The sequence below is a fragment of the Heterodontus francisci genome, chromosome X, assembly GCF_036365525.1.
Source record: "Heterodontus francisci isolate sHetFra1 chromosome X, sHetFra1.hap1, whole genome shotgun sequence".
NCBI lineage: Eukaryota > Metazoa > Chordata > Chondrichthyes > Heterodontiformes > Heterodontidae > Heterodontus > Heterodontus francisci.
The window spans coordinates 2,900,757-2,920,682 of record NC_090421.1 but is presented as its reverse complement, the minus strand read 5'-3'; the positions used below and the strand labels follow the sequence as shown (position 1 = coordinate 2,920,682).

Sequence of the window (19,926 nt, the reverse complement as noted above, 5' to 3'; positions counted from 1 at the left end):
GTGTGTAAAACTGAGCGAGTAAAACACTGTAGTATAGAACCATATAAATCATAGCATTCCTAGGTTTGATTCCTGGCCTATGCTGACTTCCCAGCCACAGTGACACCAAGGGATACAATTGCCTTTAGCCGAAGGAGGGGAATAAAATCAACCACAGCTCTCACTCCTGACATGCTAGCCAGTGACACCTGCTGAAAACTATATATATGTGGACACTGAGTGAGGACAAGACTGGCCTCGGTTGCGATATGCCCTATGGCCAATTAGCTTACTAACACTTACTGCGCTCACTCATTAAGAATGGCCACTTTGATAAAAATTGAAAGGGTGGTCAGTGCTCATTGTGTTTTACCCCAACATAAGTCAGTGCCTTCAGAAGAGAAGGGGAGAAGACTGAAAAAAGGAAAAAAAACCAAGACTTTAACAATGACTAATATCTGTCAGTCTGTGGCTCTGATTTCCATTTCCTGCCTCTCCAGAAAGAAGGCAAAGGAATGTTATGATGCAGTATGGGTTATCCCAGCTTCTGCACAGCAGGTGAAAGGGCCATGTTAAAGTAGACCCATTGATCCTGCAGCTTTTCCCTCTTCCAATGGGGAAGAGCCTGACCTCCACTTGGCAACTGCCCACAGTGAAACGATGGAAATCAGGAGGTTATTCTGTGAGGGAATCACAGACACATGCCCCCTCACTCAGTGCTGCAGTGTCCCTGAGAGTGGCTCTAAGGTCAGACATGCGTTGGGATTATGGCACGTTAGTGAGCAACACTGATGAGGATAATAATGCCAAGACCCATTTCATTGCTGACATAGTGTAACTGAAAGTCTGGTTGTAAGGGAGGATCTGTAGTGTTCTGCTCTTCCCAATGACACAATTCTTTTTAAATATGGCTTTACTTTTCTATAAACCAAAAAAAAATCATTTAAGTTTCCTCAAAGTATCTGCAAGGATTCCCAATCAATGTCTGTCAGCCCTGAAGCTCCCATGTATTTATTATAAATAGATCGATTAGGTTAAGGAGTTGTTACAACCCGAGGGAATAAGAGGCAGAGATGGGAGCTCCGCAGCAGTGGAACCGATTTGATCCCAACCTACATGAAAGCATAGGTATACAAAATTAGATGTTCAAGAGAAACTTTCTTAATAGGATACAACTTTGATAACTATACAACAGCTATTGCCTCCGAGCAGATTTCTAGCCTACTGGAAGAAAGATCAATGATATTATTCACAAGCTAATGTACAACGTTCCCTTTTGCCAAGTTGCTACAATCGAGTCGCAAGAAATGCAAAAATAGTTTAATAAATAAAAAACACATTTACTTGTGTCTGCAGTTATACGTAACTCAAACTATCTGCTGTCACTTATGGGTGTTATTAACGCTCAGCTTGAATGTTAGTCGATGCGCCACTCGAACAGGACGGTTACTAGGATCCTGCGGGCCCTCTTTGTATGTATACGAGAGCGTGTGGACTCTAAGACCCAGTGGGATGCCCAGGAGCCGGCCGCAGGAGGAAGTGATACAAGCACAAGGAAAAAAAAGATACAAAACTGCACAGCAATCACACGCACGCACGCTGATCCCCAAACTGCTGCGGGCCCGATCTGAGGGGTTTTAAAGGTCGATCGGAGCAAGGACCCGGGTCACATCACTCACCTGGCCATCCAGCTCATCCCCAGCCGGGCGCGAAGCTCTGCGACCAGCCAGAAATGGCAAAGTTTGGTGGATTTCGCAGAGAGTCAGTTTCACCCCCTCTTCAGGCAGGTGGCTGAGACTAATGACGTCAGTCAGCTCTGACCCACAGCATCATCTGCATAAATTTGACTTTGTAAAGAAAGATTACCATCTACTCATTAACATGCAGCCATTGTACAGCATCCTCCGCTGGTACACATCGCGACAACCTTCAGAATTGTTGCAATTAAATGCCTCCATTTTCCCTTTAACTTCAGAATAAAGATATTTATATTAATCTGTTTTAAATTATGCATGGGGAAATCACAATCGAAATTTACAGAAACTATATTTTTGCAAATTACATTTTATCTTTGAATTCGAAAAACTTGAACATTGCCAAATTCAGTTTTAATTGATTACAGTTCCATTTTATGTCCAATATTAACTAGAAATACTACTGTCAGATATTTTATTCGTGTAGATGTTTTTAAATTAACGCCAACAATGGTTAAATAGATGTAGATTGAAGTTAATCATTTTCATTAATTAACAATTTATATCCCATTTACATTGTTTGTATTTTTCTACTGATAACGTCACAAAGATGGGCTTTTTTATTTTATTGAATTATTAGGATTTATTGAGGGGGCCTCCATCAAAAAAAATGCTAAATTATAAAAGGGGAGCCAGTCACTATACGGGACCTTTAGAAAGTCTACAAATTCTACTATTTCCTTTGACCTTTTTCTCAAAGGATGCGATTTTCAGAGTTAGGACATAAAAGAAACACTATAAAGAACTGAAGGGGACATCTGAATCCAAAGATTATTTTGCAGATTGTAAAAAAAATGAGACAACACCTCCCAATGTCTTCGTGGGTCAACTGGCCATCCAGAATCAGAATTTATGCCTGAATTTACTGATACTAGTGGAGGTGTTACAATAAGCCTCAGAACTTCAGGGTTAGGAAGAAGAAAAATCAGCCTTATCAGTATCCAGTGACCCCTGGTCATCAGGTGACGCTGGGATCACAAGGTTGAAAGTCCCCTACACTCACTATCTTCCAGACTTCCACAGGAAAATAGCCCTTTGCCAGAGGCACCAGTGGGCTGCCAGTATGTTCTTTTTTTCCAATTCTCTCAACTCCACTCCTGCTGCTGGTTCTTGCTGGGTTATAGATCCACAGGCACAGGCAATTGGCAACCCTCTAGTGCCTCCAAGTGACCATCCTTCATCCGTCAACTTTTGACTGGCTATTTGTTCATGGGGGGAGGGGTGGAAGTGGACATCGTAGTAAAACCAGAACCTGCCCTCACCCAGCATCTGAACACACACTCTATCCAGCAGAGGTCGCTGCAAAATGATCATGAGTGGGAACTCTGGCTAATCTGGTTTCTCGCTAGCTCAGGGGCACTGAGATTACTGATCGCACCGTTACTGCCCTCTGGCTGAACTCAGCACAGATCAGAAATAAAATTTGTGACTTCCCTCGTCTGCTTGGTCCTGTTCCACAACGGGAGCGTACTTACCAATAGAGTAATTGAAGGAGTATAGTAAACAAATTATCCTAACTGGCTTAACATTCCGGGGGGCGGGGGCACTCTCATCCATAATATGTTGCAAATGTCCTAAGAAAATAGGAGTATAGTTGCAATTTATAAAGTTCTATATTTTAATTGTGAACATTTCTAAGTACAAAATTTGTGTAGTCACCTTCAGAATCCATTTTAGGAATCAAATATGGAATGACGTTCCTTTCAATTTATGTTTGGCTATGCTTTAGAATAGTTTTGCTTAATAGTACTAATGACATCACCCATGACACTGGTTTGGAGGAGTTACAGTGCCTGGCGATGTGCATTCACCAGTAAGTCATTAGTCAGAGATTTTTCAGCTAAGCTCTGTCTGTGCTTTGCCACAACATGCTCCTTCTATAAAGGCAGAATTGACAGAACTATTCTAGCACCATTGGGACTGGGTTGAAATGACCTGATCGAAGGTCTAACTTTCAATAAAATAAAAGCAAAATACTGCAGATGCTGGAAATCTGAAATAAAAACAAGAAATGCTGGAAATACTCAGCAGGTCTGGCAGCATCTGTGCAGAGAGAAGCAGAGTTAACGTTTCAGGTCCGTTCTGATGAAGGGTCACTGACCCGAAACGTTAACTCTGCTTCTCTCTCCACAGATGCTGCCAGACCTGCTGAGTGATTCCAGCATTTCTTGTCTAACTTTCAATGTTAGGTTGGACAATTAACTGTAAACTCTTATTCTTTCTCAACCCTTTTTTTTTTACAAATTCAGCTGTCATTTCAGCTCCTTCACGTGGTTGGGCTCAGTCACTCCTGTCAACATGTCTTCCTCACAGAAGTATTCAAAACAAATCAACACAGAACCATAAGTAAACCAAAAGGATGTTCAGATTTAGCAAGTGAGTCTTCCCAGCGCGGCATTCCCTCAATAAATCCTGCCAAATTCGCCACTTGTGGTGCGATTTGCAACTTGAGAACCACAATTTTTATGTAAAAAGACCCGGAGGTAGCAAGAGTGTTGGTTTCGGAGCATCAGTGGCCATAACTTTGATTATTTTCACCTTTTTTAATTAATGGATGAGATTTGATTTTTTAAAAGACAATCCTCCCACAATCATACATAATTCCTTATTAAAAAGGTGCTATAAAACTTCATTTTAAAAACTTTTCCTGACTGTAACCGTCTATTGTTTTAAAGTTACTCTCCCAAGTTGAGTCTCCATTGGCCATCCCCAATCTCAGCCAGTATTCTATTTCAACACTACCCCCTGCTCTCATGCTCACTTCTCTGTCCTGGGATTGCTGCAGTGTTCCAGTGAACATCAGCGCAAGCTCGAGGAACAGCATCTCATTTACCGATTAGGCACACTACAGCCTGCCGGACTGAACATTGAGTTCAATAATTTCAGAGCATGACAGCCCCCCCCCCCCCCCCATTTTACTTTCATTTTTAGTTATTTTTTCTTCCTTTTTTTAACATTCTTTTTTTACATTTTTTACAATCTTTTTTTGCATTTATTTCATTTCATCTTTGTTTGTTCAGTTTGCTTACCCACTGTTTTTTTTCAGGTTTGCACTTGCTGCTGTTCAATATTCAGTGTATTTACACCTAATCTGTACTAATGCTTTGTCTTTCAACACACTATTAACATATTGTTTGCCTTTGCTCCGTGACCTTTTGGTCAGCTATGTGGCCTGGTCCAATCTACACCTCCTTTGTTATCTCTTGCCCCACCCCCACCTCACTTGCTTATAACCTGTGACTTTTCTAATATTTGTCAGTTCCGATGAAGGGTCACTGACCCGAAACGTTAACTCTGCTTCTCTTTCCACAGATGCTGCCAGACCTGCTGAGTGATTCCAGCATTTCTTGTTTTTATTTCAGATTTCCAGCATCCGCAGTATTTTGCTTTTATTCTATTCCAAGGTCCCGCCCCTCGATTCTGGTTGCTGGAAGGTGCTCGGGCGTTGTCTGGAGTGATTCTCTCTCCTTCTACCAGCTGCCTGTAGACAGAGAAAATGATGATCAAAAGCTCCTCCTTTAGCTGTCAGCGGTGCGGTAATGTCCAGTGCTGCTGGAGGCGGGCGGGTAGAACAGCCTTTTCTCATCATCTCATTTACTTCATTGCATCTTCCCTGAAGCACTGCCACGCAAATGGGGCCAAGAAATATAACTAATGGGTCGACTGGAATGGTCTAATCATCAAAAGGAGAATTTGTGCCTGTCCAGCTCATTTACATGGATTGACTAGATGTTTAGGTCTTACTTTTTTCCCCTCAGACGTGGGGATTAAGGAAGCTTTGCTGTAGATCTAACGCCTTGCTGGGCCTGATCTGGGAGTGCTTAATGCTGACACTCAGTCCCTGCAGCGGGGAAGTAAATTCATTCTCCAACACTGACTTCCTTATATTGAATTCACAAAAATAAAAGAAATGAAACACAGGGTTCGAAGTGACTAAAACAAGTTGGCATGATCTTTTGCCTTTAAAAGACTGAAATTACATCACTGCCATTCCCATTAGGAACGGGCGATATCAATAAAAAAATTTTGTTTTGTCCCTAATATTTTCCTCTGGTCTTCTCCTCCGGAGAAGATGCTGGGTGTTTTGCTGGGCCAGGATTTGCTGTCCTCCGGTTCCTTAACCTAATGGTCATTCTGCTCTTTGACCGGCCCCTGCTCTCTCTTTCACAACCACCCTTCTCCCAGGCAGAATGTTTTTTTTTTGCCACAACAGGCTCCTTCTAACATCACAGGGCGGAGCTAACAGGACTATTCTAGCACCAATGGGACTGTTAAAATGATCTGAGCTCTGTCTCTTATAATTGAAAGTCCAGCTTCCGATGTTAGGTTGAACAATTGATTGTAAATCATTATTTTCCCCAATTCTTTTTCACAAATGCAGTTGCTGCAAAGGGTCTGTTTGTTCTTCCTCCTGAATGATGATACAATTAGACACTATTGAACGAGCAGGTGTCCGTTTCTAATGGGCAAGGACAAATACCAAAGAAAGTGCTGGTACAAGGTGGAGCCCAGCACTAAACTGTAAACCCCCAGCTCTTCCAAAGTGAGTCATAAGACCGTTATTTTATCGAATTGTAGACAGGGGTCTTTTTTAAATAAGATTTTCTATTTCTCGGTTGTTGGCCCAGATTCTTTTGATTTCACAGAAGCAGCGCTGATGCAAAACAGTGAGCGGCTCTGAGACAGGGAGAAGCAGTACATCTATTATGGACCTCACTTACATTAACCAATTGGAAGCCTCCTCTGATCAAACTCTTATCAAGTGATTCATTTCTGCCCCCCTGTGGCTGCAAAACGTGCTGGCCTCTTTGCATCTTTTTTTTACAAATTATAAATCAAGTCTGCGCGCTGTGCTTGAGTGCTTGCTGAGTCGCTCTCCGCTTGTTCTGATCTATTCCCCCGCGCTTCCTCACAGCTGTCGGACTTTCTTAAGTCGCATTGGGTCCAATGACAGCCAGTGATTGCAGTAAATTTGTTAGTTGATTGCACTGACAGCGAACGCCAGTGCAGCCTCTGGAGTGAATGAATTAGAAAAGTCAAGCAGAGCAGAAGGTTAGTTCCAACAAAAGAAGCAGAAAGATTGCAAGACTCGGTTTCTGGGGACAGCACAGGAAGCAGGGCATCCGGTGCACTGACCAGTGTGTTGAGGTACTGTTCCATGGGTGTCCTTACTTTCTTATGTGAGCCTGGACAGTGAGTGTTGCTAGGCTATTTGACTGTGGGAGCATCAAAGCTACATTCAGTCCCGTCCTCACCCCATATCCATACATGCTCACTTCTAGTAGGGATCACCAAACAGTGATCAGAAGCACAAACCTTGCTGAGTTTTCCCTTTTCCTACCCCAAAGGGTGCTGAGGCTCGTCATAGCTTCCCTACAGCTACCTTGGCTGCTATCTGCTAACTCAGCAGAACCTGGGGATCAAATCTAAGACCTACTGGTCTGTATGGCTCAGCAACTCACTGCCATTACCACTGTTATTCACTGCCTTAATATACTAGTTTAACTTTAAAATGTATTCTATTATTTTCTTCCACTGTTTACCATGTTAGAGTCTCCCTGTGACACCTTTGCAGTTAACCAGTAGAAGATGTGCAGCAGTTTAACATGACTGGTTCTCCGATTTTACTTTGCTTCCTGTGTGAAAGCTCCTCAGATGCATGGGTTGGAGCTCGAGCACACTGTGCCAACCCAATCTTGTACAGTAAGGCTACAGGGAAAGACAGTGGTTGGGGGAGGGGGGGGGGGGGTTGTGGGACTAGCTGAGTAGCTCTTGCAGAGAGCTAGCATGGTCTCGACGGGCAAAATGGCCACCTTCTGTGCTGTAACCATTCTATGATTATACATTGTAGAGTAGTACACTTTACATTTATTGGGGCAGCTCAGTGACTCCAAATGAGATTGACTTAGCTAGCCCATTTTGGGAGACGCCATAGTGGAGCTGTCTGCCTCCACGAAGGCTGGGAACAATAAATATGTAAAGAAATATAACTAATACTTGGTTCCGCGCCTCTCTGTCTCCATTACCCACCCTCACTAACCTCCTTTAGCTTCCCACCCTCTAACACATTTCAACTTAAATTCCTTGTACTTGTCTACAAGTCTTCACCCCAACCTGCCTCTGCAGCTCCATTCCACTCCATGTGCCAGAGTGCACCCTTCACTCTCCCAAATCTGGCCACCCTCTCTGCTCCACCATTAGTGATAGCCTTCAGCTGTCTGGACCCCACACTCTGGAACACCCACCTTAAATTCCTCCATTTTGCCACCTCTCTCTTCTCCTTCAAAACCTATTCTGCTGACCATTCCTCCAGTAACTACTTCTAGTTCTGCTCACAACACTGCTTGGCATCTGTTTTCGCCTCTGTGGTGCACTTTGGCGTATTTTATTTCATTAAAGGCACCATAAAATTTCAAGTTTTTCTTTATTTATTGAAGCTCATCATTGCTAAGCCCACAGAGGCAATCTGTGGGTACAATAAGAATTAGCAGGAAGTGATATATTGGGATTTAGTTTCCATACATTGCAACCTAGAAACAACTTAATCCCCACCCCCGAGAACTCAAAAACAGCCCTGAATATAGGCTACGACTACTGCTTTTAAGGTAACTGAACAGGTTTTTTTTAATCACATTTCAGGATTTTTACTAATGATTTGGGGATCTTGTTCCAGAATAAAGCTTCTTTTTCTGTAAAAACTGGAATGTAATGGCTTTACCTAATATATTTAGATACAAATGTTTACAATGAGAGTGCAGTGGGGCATGAGGTGCAGGTATATACCCAATATTTCATCACTATATTATATGGGAAAAACTAAAAGATATTAAGTTAAATTTTTTTCCAGTTGTGAATTTACAAATTTCTGAAGAGCGGAAGGAAGCAGATGGCGCACAATTTATTTTCTGGGGGGTGAGTTTAGGTTGGGTCTGGGGCGTACCAGGCAGGAAACTTTGTAATCCTGCCGTTGAAGCCAAAAATGACAATTAGTAGAGCACACTTGATTGCCCAGAGGAGTCTGGCAACAACACACTATCATTTGTGAAAAGGAATGCAGTTTAGAAATACCCAGAACACACACTCCAAGGCTGTCCTTTATGATGCCATCCAACATGTCACTGATGAAGACATTGACTATGATGGGTGACAGCAGACCACCTAGTCTGGCTCCCCTTTTGAAGAAAGTGAGTCTCTCATATGAACACACGAATTAGGAGCAGGAGTAGGCCACGGCCCTTCGAGCCTGCTCTGCCATTTAATAAGTTCACGGCTGAACTGATTACTCCACATTTTCACCTACCCCCGATAACCTTCCACCCCCTTGATATCCTTGATATCCTATCCTAGGTGGAGCTTGGAGCTGGAGAACATATCCCTGGTAATATCCAAGATTTGGCTATTTTTCCCCATAACTTCCCGTTTCTTTATGCAGGCTGCAGAAGGTGCTAGAATGAAAGGCTTCTGAAAATCAATGAACCCAATATAAGAGGGTTTCCCTAAGCTTTACAATGTTCTGCAATCTTCTATGAAACCACAAGCTATTCTACAGCATTCCTCGTGAGAGCAAAATGTAGACTGTTCCCTTCTGATCCCTCCATAAGCTTCCATAGCATCCAACATGCATGCCATGACAACACTAAAATATTCCTCTGTCGTTTTTTAGGGTCACTAGGATTCTCTTGTGGATAGAAACAACTGCACTCTGGAACACTGAGGGCATCGGTGCCTCAAACAAAATCCTATTCACCAGCCCCAGAAAAGTGGTTCCAAGGTGAGTTGGCAGTCTCTGGTACTATTTTGTGAATTTTTTTTCCATTCTCCCCCTCACTCCCCCCTCCCATACCTAGAGCAGCAGTCAAACACTGACAGTTGGAATGTGTCACCTCCCTTATTCTTCATTTTCTTCAGTATACTTTACACCAGTTTCTGCTGCACATCTTCGTCTGATGCATTTTATATCACTTAGCCTCTCCAGTGCAATTTCTATTAACAATCTCTGAGATTTATGTCCTTCTGAAGGCATGAAGCACTTGGATGCCTCAGGCTATTTCAACACAAGCCAGTCCCTGAATGTGCTGCTGTGCATGTATACAAGTTCATGCATGTGTTCAGCTTCTCTGAGGTGAGGCAATGTTGGGTGTCCGTGGCAGGAAACTTGCCAAATCAGTCACTTGTGTCACCTGGAGGGAGCTGGCACTACCAGAATGCCAACTCTCAGCCTCAGGAATGCAGACCAATGCCACATAAACTTCAGTGGCTTAACCCAGGTAGGCAAGGTAACACACCAGCCACTTGGCCTTTTCTACTTTAGACACCAGCACACTCTTCAACCTCTAAAAGTAACAGCTGTACAACTCACGATGCACTTGAGCTCTGGGGGAGAGGGGGGTACTAACTCAGGATCTTACAGTATAGTTACTCACCTCCCCTAACAGCAAATACTTGCATGCACAACACTGAAACCCCTTCCTCCACTTTAACAGGATAACACCACCACATAGAATCATAGATTGGTTACAGCACAGAAGGAGGCCATTTGGTTGTCATGTCCATGCCAGCAACAGCAACTCACCTAGTCCCCCTCCCCTGCCTTTTCCCCGTAGCCCTGCAACCTTTATTCTCTTCACGTGCTATCCAATTCCCTTTTGAAAGCCACAATTGAATCTGCCTCCACCACACTCTCAGGCAGTGCATTCCAGATCCTAACTACTCATGGCATTAAAATGTTTTTCATCATGTCATCGTTGGTTCTTTTGCCAATCATCTTAAATCCATGTCCTCAGGTTCTCAACCTTTCCACCAATGGGAACAGTTTATCTCTATCTACTCTGGCTGGACTCCTCATGATTTTGAATACCTCTATCAAATCTCCTCTCAACCTCTTCTTCTCTAAGGAGAACAGCCCCAGCTTCTCCAATCTATCCATGTAATTGAAGTCCCTCATCCCTGGAACCATTCTCGTAAATCTTTTCTGCACCCTCCCTCAAGCCTTCACATCCTTCCTAAAGTGCAGTGCCCAGAATCGGACACAACACTCCCACTTGAGGCCAAACCAATGTTTTATATCTCTTACTTCAGCTCTTCCACGCCACTTGACATAGTCCTCAACTGCTAGCCTTCCCTTCATTTACTCAATCTTATTGCAAGATAAAATGGCACACAATGCCCAAGAGAGGCAAGCCACTGGGAAGAGCATCTACAACCTGAAACACCTCATAGTCAATGAGGAGAAGGCCATGGATCTCATAGGGTGTCACGACTCCACTGTTGGAAATGGTGAGGTTGGGGGCATATTGTTGGTGCCAGGTTAGTGACTAAATACCCACATTGTCGCTTGGGCATCCTTGCACTGAGTCACACACAGTCTGTACATTGAGGGAGTGTAAGCCCTTCCTGTTGAGGAGGTCTTCTGTAGTAGCTCACAAAGCAACGTGGGTGCTGTCAATTGCACTCTGGGCCTTCGGAGAGCCAGCAACCCCATAAGACTGGATGACCCCATTTCACTGCTGCTGTGATGCCAATGGTTATTAATGCTCCAGCTCTCCTGTAAAGTGTGTCAGTCACCTAATGGATACATGACCATACAGCTGATATGGCAGATATCACCCTGTGGCTGCCATAAAAGTTGAGTGTGATCGACACCTTCATAGCCACAAAGACAGCAGTGCGGGCAGATGTACCTGGCTGTAGGTCCTCATGCAGTAGGTGACAGAACCCCCATATAACCTTACTGGTGGGCTGGACTCTTTTTATACACATCTCCTCACTAAGATCCTCTTATGACCTGTGCTGCCTGCACATTCTGTATGGGGGGGGGGGGGGTGAGGGTAATATTTAGTGGACTGCATCTTCCTTAAATACTGCCTGCTCCATCCTGTGCTGCTGCTCCTCCTCCATCATAAATGCATACTAGGAAATGTCCACAGGGAATGCCACACTTGCTCTTGACAAGCTCTCATTGTGGGTGTAAGGTGGATATTTCCTGCTGGTCTCACACTGTTCGATGCAGTGAGAAGCAGATCCAGGTTTGTGCAGGCAGAATGCCAAAAAACAACATGCCGCAAAGGTTAGATCCAAGCTGCAGAAATCGCTACTGAAACCCCTTCACGCGCTGCAGGTTCCGAAACTCTTCACATCCATCTGTCTCAGCTGATCTTGAAAAGAGTTGAACCTTCGAACTCTCAATCTAACTTGTCCTGAGTGCTTTGGGAGTGTAAAAGTAGTAGGCTTAGAGTTGCTGTGACACTCGAAACTCAGCAGGCGGATCACAGGAAGAGCTAAAAGGGAATTCGGGGGTGGGGTTGGAGAATCGATTTTCAGGCAAAAAACTGGCATAAAAGGCTTCTGCCCTATTTCACTGCCAAAAAAATTACCCTCCCAATTATACACTGAAATTATGCTTTAAAAATGCAGAAATTCTATGCCATACTCAAAACAGCTACTATTGGGTCTTTTTGATGACGGGAAGGGGAGATATGGGTGAAGAACCCGCAAGTCAATCTGCCTTGCTCATCCACACCATCTAGTGGCAAGCTACAGATGAGCAATGGTGCCGGTCTGGGAGAAGGGTGGCCCCAAGAGGAACTAAAAGGAATTTAAAAAATATTGAACAAAAAATAATCTTGAAGTTTGGAATTCTGAGCCTTTTTGTAGAAACTGGACTATTTTAATTAAAGAGTATGCTTTGAAACAGAATCTTTGTCACGAGGTTAGCAACAGGAGGGAGGCCCTCTTTGGAAGGGAGAGACTCAAGGCTCGTGAAAGGAGATGGCTGGGGCAGTCAGTGTGAACCCACACATGCCTGTCAGTGCAGGAAGAAGTTTACTGACTTTACTGGGTCAGGCAAGGTACATTATGAGCTGCATGTTGATACCTGGATGTTACTGTATGCTATACAGCCACACATTCCAAGAATGCACTGTACTAAGTATGTCTGCCACTACCAATGACATTCTCCTCACATTTAGTTGTAAATTGTGTGCATTGAAACTGAGTCTTTGTCAGAAAACATTTCTTGAATTAATAGCTATGCATTGGGATAAGTTCTAAATTTGCCAAGGCAGATTTGAGTTAATGCAAACAAATAATTCTGCTTTTTCACATTTTTTCCCTTTAAGTTTTACTCTTCTGTCCTGGAGGCACTGACTCTGATTGGTGCAGTCCCATGAGAACTGGATCCTCAACCAAGTGGTCATCCTTCATAAGTGAGCTAAATCAGTGAAAGCTGCATTTTTCATGAGGGCACAATCCATGACAGAAGTGGGGCAAGACTTCTGCCAACATGATGGGTGCTGGTGAGCCCCAGAAATTAGAAGTGCCTCTTATTGGGAGCTTTTGCATTTGAGGTGGCTAATAGTGTGCTGCTGCGGGGTTTAAACGTCTGCAGTACCTTAAAGAGCCAGGTATTATCAGAAGACTTATGACCATCTGCCTCGTACAATGTTTGAAATATCTGCTACAGAGTCCCAAGTTTGCTGATGCAGATATAGAAGTACTCATGCAGGAAGTTAGGCACAGGAGGGAGGCCCTCTTTAGGTTGGACAAACAGGGTATTGTTTAAGCACAGCTTAGGTTTACTGGAGGGAGGCGGCCAGGACAGTCATAAGGAATCCAAACATTGTTTCTCAGAGCAGGAAGAGGTTTAACAACCTTACTGGGCCAGGCAAGGTACGAAGAGCCAGCCAAATATTCCAAGAATGTGCTGCACTAAGCACATTTGACATTCAGTGATATTCTCCTCACATAATGCTGAAGTGAATGAATTGCTTACCATCAATGCTCAGGAGGCAGGACAGTGTTGTTAATGACCCCAGCCTTCACCTGAACATATCCTTTCATACACATCCTTGTATGTATTCACCCTACTAAAAGCTTGGCATGGAATGTAGCAGCTGCCTGGATAGAGGAACTAAGATGGGCCGATGGCCTTTCTCATCTGTAATTATCTTGTGATCTTATGAATGAGTTTATTTGTTCTCACATCCACCATGGGCTGCATTTTGATACCTGGGTGTTACTGCATGTTATGGGAACTGAAGATAATTTGGATCTTCAGCTTTCTTTGCCAGGCTAAGAAAGCATATAACAAGCAGAGTGTGATCAGCCACAGGTGTCAGCCCCCACCCCAAGATCAGACTGCTTATTTCCTATGAGGAGGAAGGCCTGCAAAGCTTGGGGAGCGGGGCCATCGTCAGTGTTAAGAGATGGGGAAGTGGGAGGATATGTGACAGCTGAGGGCTGGTCAGGACATACTGTTTCCCTTTTGTACCCTTCATTAATTGTCAGTGAACTATATCAAAAAACCAAGGTAAATGATAAAAAGTAACACTGGAGGCAACGACATTGCTGAAATTGTGGGTGTGTTCGTGGAGACCCAAGAGCTGTTAGAAATCAGCTGCAACATGGTGTGTGCAGATCTGCTTCCTGAATTATTGGAAGTTAGCACAAACTGCCTTTTGTAATCCTATATAGCTGCAGGCCAATGTTGGTATTGAAAGCCGCAGGTTTGATAGCTTCACAAGTATAGCATTTGCAGAATAAAACTACACCATTTCATATATGGCACATATCTGCCAATGCTGCTGGCAGAGAAAAATAGTGGGGCATCTGTTGATTGCTGTTTGTATGAAGAACTTCCTGATATCAGTTCTAAATTTGCCATTTACTAGTTTAAACCTGTGGCCCCTTATTCTACTGCCATCATTTAACGTGCTTTGGATTTACCTTTCCTATATAATTTACTATCTTCTTTCTTGTATAGCTTCGTGAAATACAATCTTTGTCATCTCCTTTTCAGGCTGAAAAGCCCACATTTCTTGAGTCTTTCTAGAGGCATTTGACAAGGTCCCACCTGGCAGACTGGTCAGAAAAATGAAAGCTCATGGGATACAAGAGAATGTGGCAGGTTGGAACCAAAATTGGCTCAGTGACAGGAAACAAAGGATAGTAGTTGACAGATGTCTGGAAAGCTGTTTCCAGTGGCGTCCACAGGGCTCAGTGTTGGGTCCCTTGCTGTTTGTGGTAAATATTAATGATTTGGACGTAAATGTGGGAGGCATGATTGGGAAATTTGCTGATGACACAAAAATTGGCCGTGTAGTTGATAGTGAAGAGGCTAGCCACAGACTCCAGAAAGATATCAATGGTTTGGTTGAGTGGGCGGAAAAGTGGCAAATGGAATTCAATCCAGAGAAATGTGAGGTAATGCACTTGGGGAGGGCAAATAAAGCAAGGGAATACACAATAAACGGGAGGATATTGAGAGGGGTGGAAGAAGCCTTGGAGTGCATGTCCACAGGTCCCTGAAGGTGGCAGGACAGGCAGATAGAGTGGTGAAGAAGGCATATGGAATGCTTTCCTTTATTGGCCAAGGTATAGAATACAAAAGCAGGGATGTAATGCTGGAACTGTATAAAACACTGGTTCGGCCACAGCTGGAGGATTGTGTACAGTTCTGGTCACCACATTACAGGAAGGACATAATTGCTTTGGGAGAGTACAGAGGAGAATGTTGCCAAGGCTTGAAAGTTGCAGCTGAGGAAAGATTGGATCGGCTAGGGTTGTTTTCCTTGGAACAGAGGAGGTTGAGGGGTGACTTAATTGAGGTGTACAAAATTATGAGGGGCCTAGATAGAGTATACAGGAAGGACCTGTTTCCCCAGCAGAGAGGTCAATTACCAGGGGGCACAGATTTAAGGTGGTGGGTGTCTGGAATTCACTGCCAGGAACAGTGGTGGAGGCAGAAACTCTCAACTCATTTGATAGGTACCTGTAGCCCAAGCCTGGATATTGTCCAGGTCTTGCTGCATTTCTACACGGACTGCTTCAGTATCTGAGGAGTCGCGAATGGTGCTGAACATTGTGCAATCATCAGCGAACATCCCCACTTCTGACCTTATGATTGAAGGAAGGTCATTGAAGCATCTGATGATAGTTGGGCCTAGGACACTACCCTGAGGAACTCCTGCAGTGTTGTCCTGGAGCTGAGATGATTGAGGGGCATTGATAGGTTAGATCGGAAGAAACTTTTTCCCTTAGTGGAGGGGTCAGTAACCAGGGAGCATAGATTTAAGGTAAGGTGCAGGAGGTTTAGAGGGGATTTGAGGAAAAAAAATTTCACCCAGAAGGTGGCTGGAATCTGGAACATACTGCCTGAAGAGGTGGTAGAGGCAGCAAACCTCACAACATTTAAGAAGTATTTAGATGAGCACGAAACGCCATAGCATACAAGGCTACGGGCCAAGTGCTGGAAAATGGGATTAGAATAGGTAGGTGCTTGATGGCCGGCACAGACACGATGGGCCGAAGGGCCTGTTTCTGTGCTGTATAACTCTATGACATGCATCCGAAGTGCTGTAACCTGCAAGGCTACAGACTAAGTGCTGGAAGGTGGGATTAGACTGGACGACTAGTTTTTCTTTGGCCGGCGCAGACACGATGGGCTAAATGGCCTCCTTCTGTGCCGTAATTTTTCTATTGTTCTATGGTTCTTTCCTCATAATCCAGGCTCCTGATTGTAGGGATCAGCTTTGTGCCTCTGTGCTGGCTCCAGGAGTTGAACTGCATGATATTTTGCTGCTATTTTTGCAGTCTGGTCTTATCTTGACTTTAATAATTTAACTTATTTTGTCACAGGCAATATTACATCGTTTTTGAGTTGTGTATAGATCATTCACAGAATGCCACACCGATGGATGGATTACATTGAATTTTGCAAAGAAGGGAAGACATGGTATGTCAGAGTGCAGTGCAACCACTTATCAAACTGTTTTATATTACAATCCATTTATCATAATAGCATCCTATAATATCAAACCATCTTCGATCAATTTCTAGCCATTTTATGTCACAATTGAGTCTATTTAATGTAATCTTTTAAGGTTAATGTGTCTGAAATAACTGCATTTAACACGAATTTCTTTTTTGTTTTTCTTCTTGCAATATCTCCTCTCCCAAAGACATCAATTCCTTGTTAGAGTTCTACAGGTGAGGGGGTGAGGGGGAGGAAGGGGCAGAGGGGTGAGGAGTGGGGAAGGAGGAGGGGGAGGGGGGAGGGGATGAGAGGAGCAGGAGGGGGAGGGGGAAGGGGAGGGGGGAGAGGAGGGGGAGGGGGGTAGTGGAGAGGGGGGCATGGAGGAGGGGGAGGGTGGGGGAGGGAAAGGGAGGGGGAGAGGGGGAAGGGGGAGGAGGGGGGGAGAAGGGGGAGTGGGCGGGGGAGGAGGGGGAGTGGGGATGGGGGAGTGGGGATGGAGGAGGGGGAGTGGGAGGGGGAGTGGGAGGGGGAGTGGGAGGGGGAGTGGGGGGGAGGAGAGGGAGTGGGGAGCGGGGGAGGATGAGGGGAGGAGGTGGGGGAGGGGAGGAGGTGTGGGAGGGGGGGAGGAGGAGGGGGAGAGGAGGAGGGGTGGGAGAGGAGGAGGGGGAGAGGAGGAGGGGGGGAGGAGGAGGGGAGAGAGGGGGAGGAGGAGGAGGGGGGGAGGAGGGGAGGAGGAGGGGAGAGAGGGGGGAGGAGTGGATGGGAGGGGGGAGGAGGGGAAGGAGGGGGGAAGACGGGAGGGAGAGGGGGGAAGAGGGAGAGGGGGGAGAGGGAGAGGGGGGAGGGGTGGGGTTAGAAGGGGAGAGAGGGAACGGGGGGAGGAAGGGGAAGAGGAGGGGGGAGGAAGGGGAAGAGGAGGGGGGAGGGAGTGGCGGAGGGAGGGGGTGAGGAGTGAGGGAGTGAGGGGGAGGAGTGAGGGAGTGAGGGTGGGTGATGGGGGAGGGGAGAGGGGAAGAGGGAATGGGAAGGGGAGAGGGGGTGGGAGTGGGAGCAGGGGAGAGGGAGGGGGAGCGGGGGAGAGGGAGTGGGAGGGTGGGAGTGGGAGAGGGGTGTGGGAGAGGGGGAGGGGGAGAGGGGGAGGGGGATGGGAGAGGAGGGGGACGGGGGGTGGGAGGAGGAGGGGGACGGGGGGGGAGGAGAGCAGGTGGACGGGGGGGAGGAGAGGAGGGGGACGGGGGGGGAGGAGAGGAGGGGGACGGGGGGGGGGAGGAGAGGAGGGGGACGGGGGCAGGAGAGGAGGGGGACGGGGGGGGGAGGAGAGGAGGGGGACGGGGGGGGAGGAGTGGAGGGGGACGGGGGGGGAGGAGTGGAGGGGGCCGGGGGGGAGGAGAGGAGGGGGACGGGGGGGGGGGAGGAGAGGAGGGGGATGTGGGGGAGGAGAGGAGGGAGATGGGGAGAAGGAGAGGAGGGAGATGGGGAGAAGGAGAGGAGGGGGATGGGGGAAGAGGAGAGGAGGGGGATGGGGGAAGGAGGAGAGGAGGGGGATGGGGGAAGGAGGAGAGGAGGGGGATTGGGGGTACAGTACTGTAGTGGCTATGTTACTGTACTAGTAATCCAGAGGCCGAGACTAATGCTCTGGAGACAAGAATTCAATTCTCACAACAGCAACAGGGGAATTTAAATTCAGTTGATTAAATAAATCTGGAATAAAATGCTAGTATCAGTAATGGTGACCATGAAACTACCAGATTGTCATAAAAATCAATCTGGTTCACTAATGTTCTTCAGGGAAGGAAATCTGCCATCCTTACCCAGTCTGGCCTACATGTGACTCCAGACACACAGCAATGTGGTCGACTCTTAACTGCCCTCTGAAATGGCCTAGCAAGCCACTCAGCTGTATTCAAGAAGGCAGCTCACCACCACCTTCCTGAGGGCAATTAGGAATGGACAACAAATGCTGACCTTGCAAGCAACACACACATCCCATGAATAAGTGAAAAGAAACATGTCTGAACATACCTAGTGAGGACGAGATTTTCTGATATTGTTTAACCAACCAATCTCAGGACAGACAAGGAGGGAAAATGGAGCAAACAGGCATGCAAGGTGTGCTAGCCTGTACCCATGTGGCCACACCTTCCCTGCCCCCACTAGGTTCCCCATACCTGCTGACTTTTAATCACACCTCTCTATGTGGTGTGACTGTGTTCTGGCATAAACGATCCACATATTCCTCCCTACTTTCTTATTTGTCGAAATGCCTCTAAGTTGTGCTCCTGCTCAATGACCCTTATGAGACTGAGTTGAGACACAGACATTTCCCACAGGTGTGCTCATCTGGAACGGTCTCAGTGTCCACAAATTCCCACATTCTGCAGTGATCGAATGGTGCAGCACAGAAGGAGGCCATTCAGCACATCAAGTCTGTGCCAGCTCTTTCAATGAGCAATCCAATTAGTTCCACTCCTCAGCTCTTTCCTCATATCACTGCAGTTTTTTTTCCCCTTCAAATATTTATCCAATTCCCTTTTGAAGGCTGCTATTGAATCTGTATCCACCTGCATTCCAAATCCTAGTCACTCGTTGCGTAAAATGATTTTCCTCATGTTGCCTCTGGTTTTTTTGTCAATCACCTTAAAATCGTGCCCTTTGATTATTGACCCTTCAGCCAATGGAAACAGTTTCTCTTTATTTACTCTATATTAGCCTTTCAAGATTTTAAACACCTCACTCAAATCTCCTCTTAGCCTTCTCTGCTCTAAGGAGAACAACCCCAGCTTCTACAATCTATCCACATAACTGTGATCCCTCAACCCTAGAACCATTCTAGTAAATGTCTTCTGTATTGATATTCTGTATAGTCCTTGTGGAGACGAAGTCCCGCCTTCACACTGAGCATACCGTCCGTCGTGTTGTGTGGCACTATCGCCGTGCTAAATGGGATAGATTGCGAACAGATCTAGCAATGCAAAACCGGGCATCCATGAGGCGCTGTGGGCCATCAGCAGAATTGTACTCAACCACAATCTGTAACCTCATGGCCTGGCATATCCCCCACTCTACCATTACCATCAAGCCAGGAGACCAACCCTGGTTCAATGAAGAGCGCAGGAGGGCATGCCAGGAGCAGCACCAGGCATACCTCAAAATGAGGAGTCAACCTGGTGAAGCTACAACACAGGACTATCTGCGTGCCAAACTGCGTAAGCAGCATGCGATAGACAGAGCTAAGCAATCCCATAACCAACGGATCAGATCGAAGCTCTGCAGTCCTGCCACATCCAGCCGTGAATGGTGGTGGACAATTAAACAACTAACTGGAGGAGGTGGCTCCACAAATATCCCCATCCTCAATGATGGGGGAGCCCAGCACATCAGTGCGAAAGATAAGGCTGAAGCATTTGCAACAATCTTCAGCCAGAAGTGCCGAGTTGATGA

At 45.8% G+C, this 19,926-nt stretch overlaps 1 protein-coding gene across 4 annotated transcripts in view; it reads right to left on the bottom strand.

Moving 5' to 3' along the window:
- The window catches only part of LOC137358608 (bromodomain adjacent to zinc finger domain protein 2A-like), a 123,376-nt gene extending 121,599 nt beyond the window's left edge, over positions 1 to 1,777 (bottom strand). For all 4 annotated transcript variants that reach the window (XM_068024662.1, XM_068024665.1, XM_068024663.1 and 1 more), the window contains exon 1: positions 1,659 to 1,777. The gene's annotated coding sequence lies outside the window, so the exon portion shown is untranslated. The remainder of the gene's footprint in view (positions 1 to 1,658) is intronic.
- Positions 1,778 to 19,926: the final 18,149 nt, after the last annotated feature.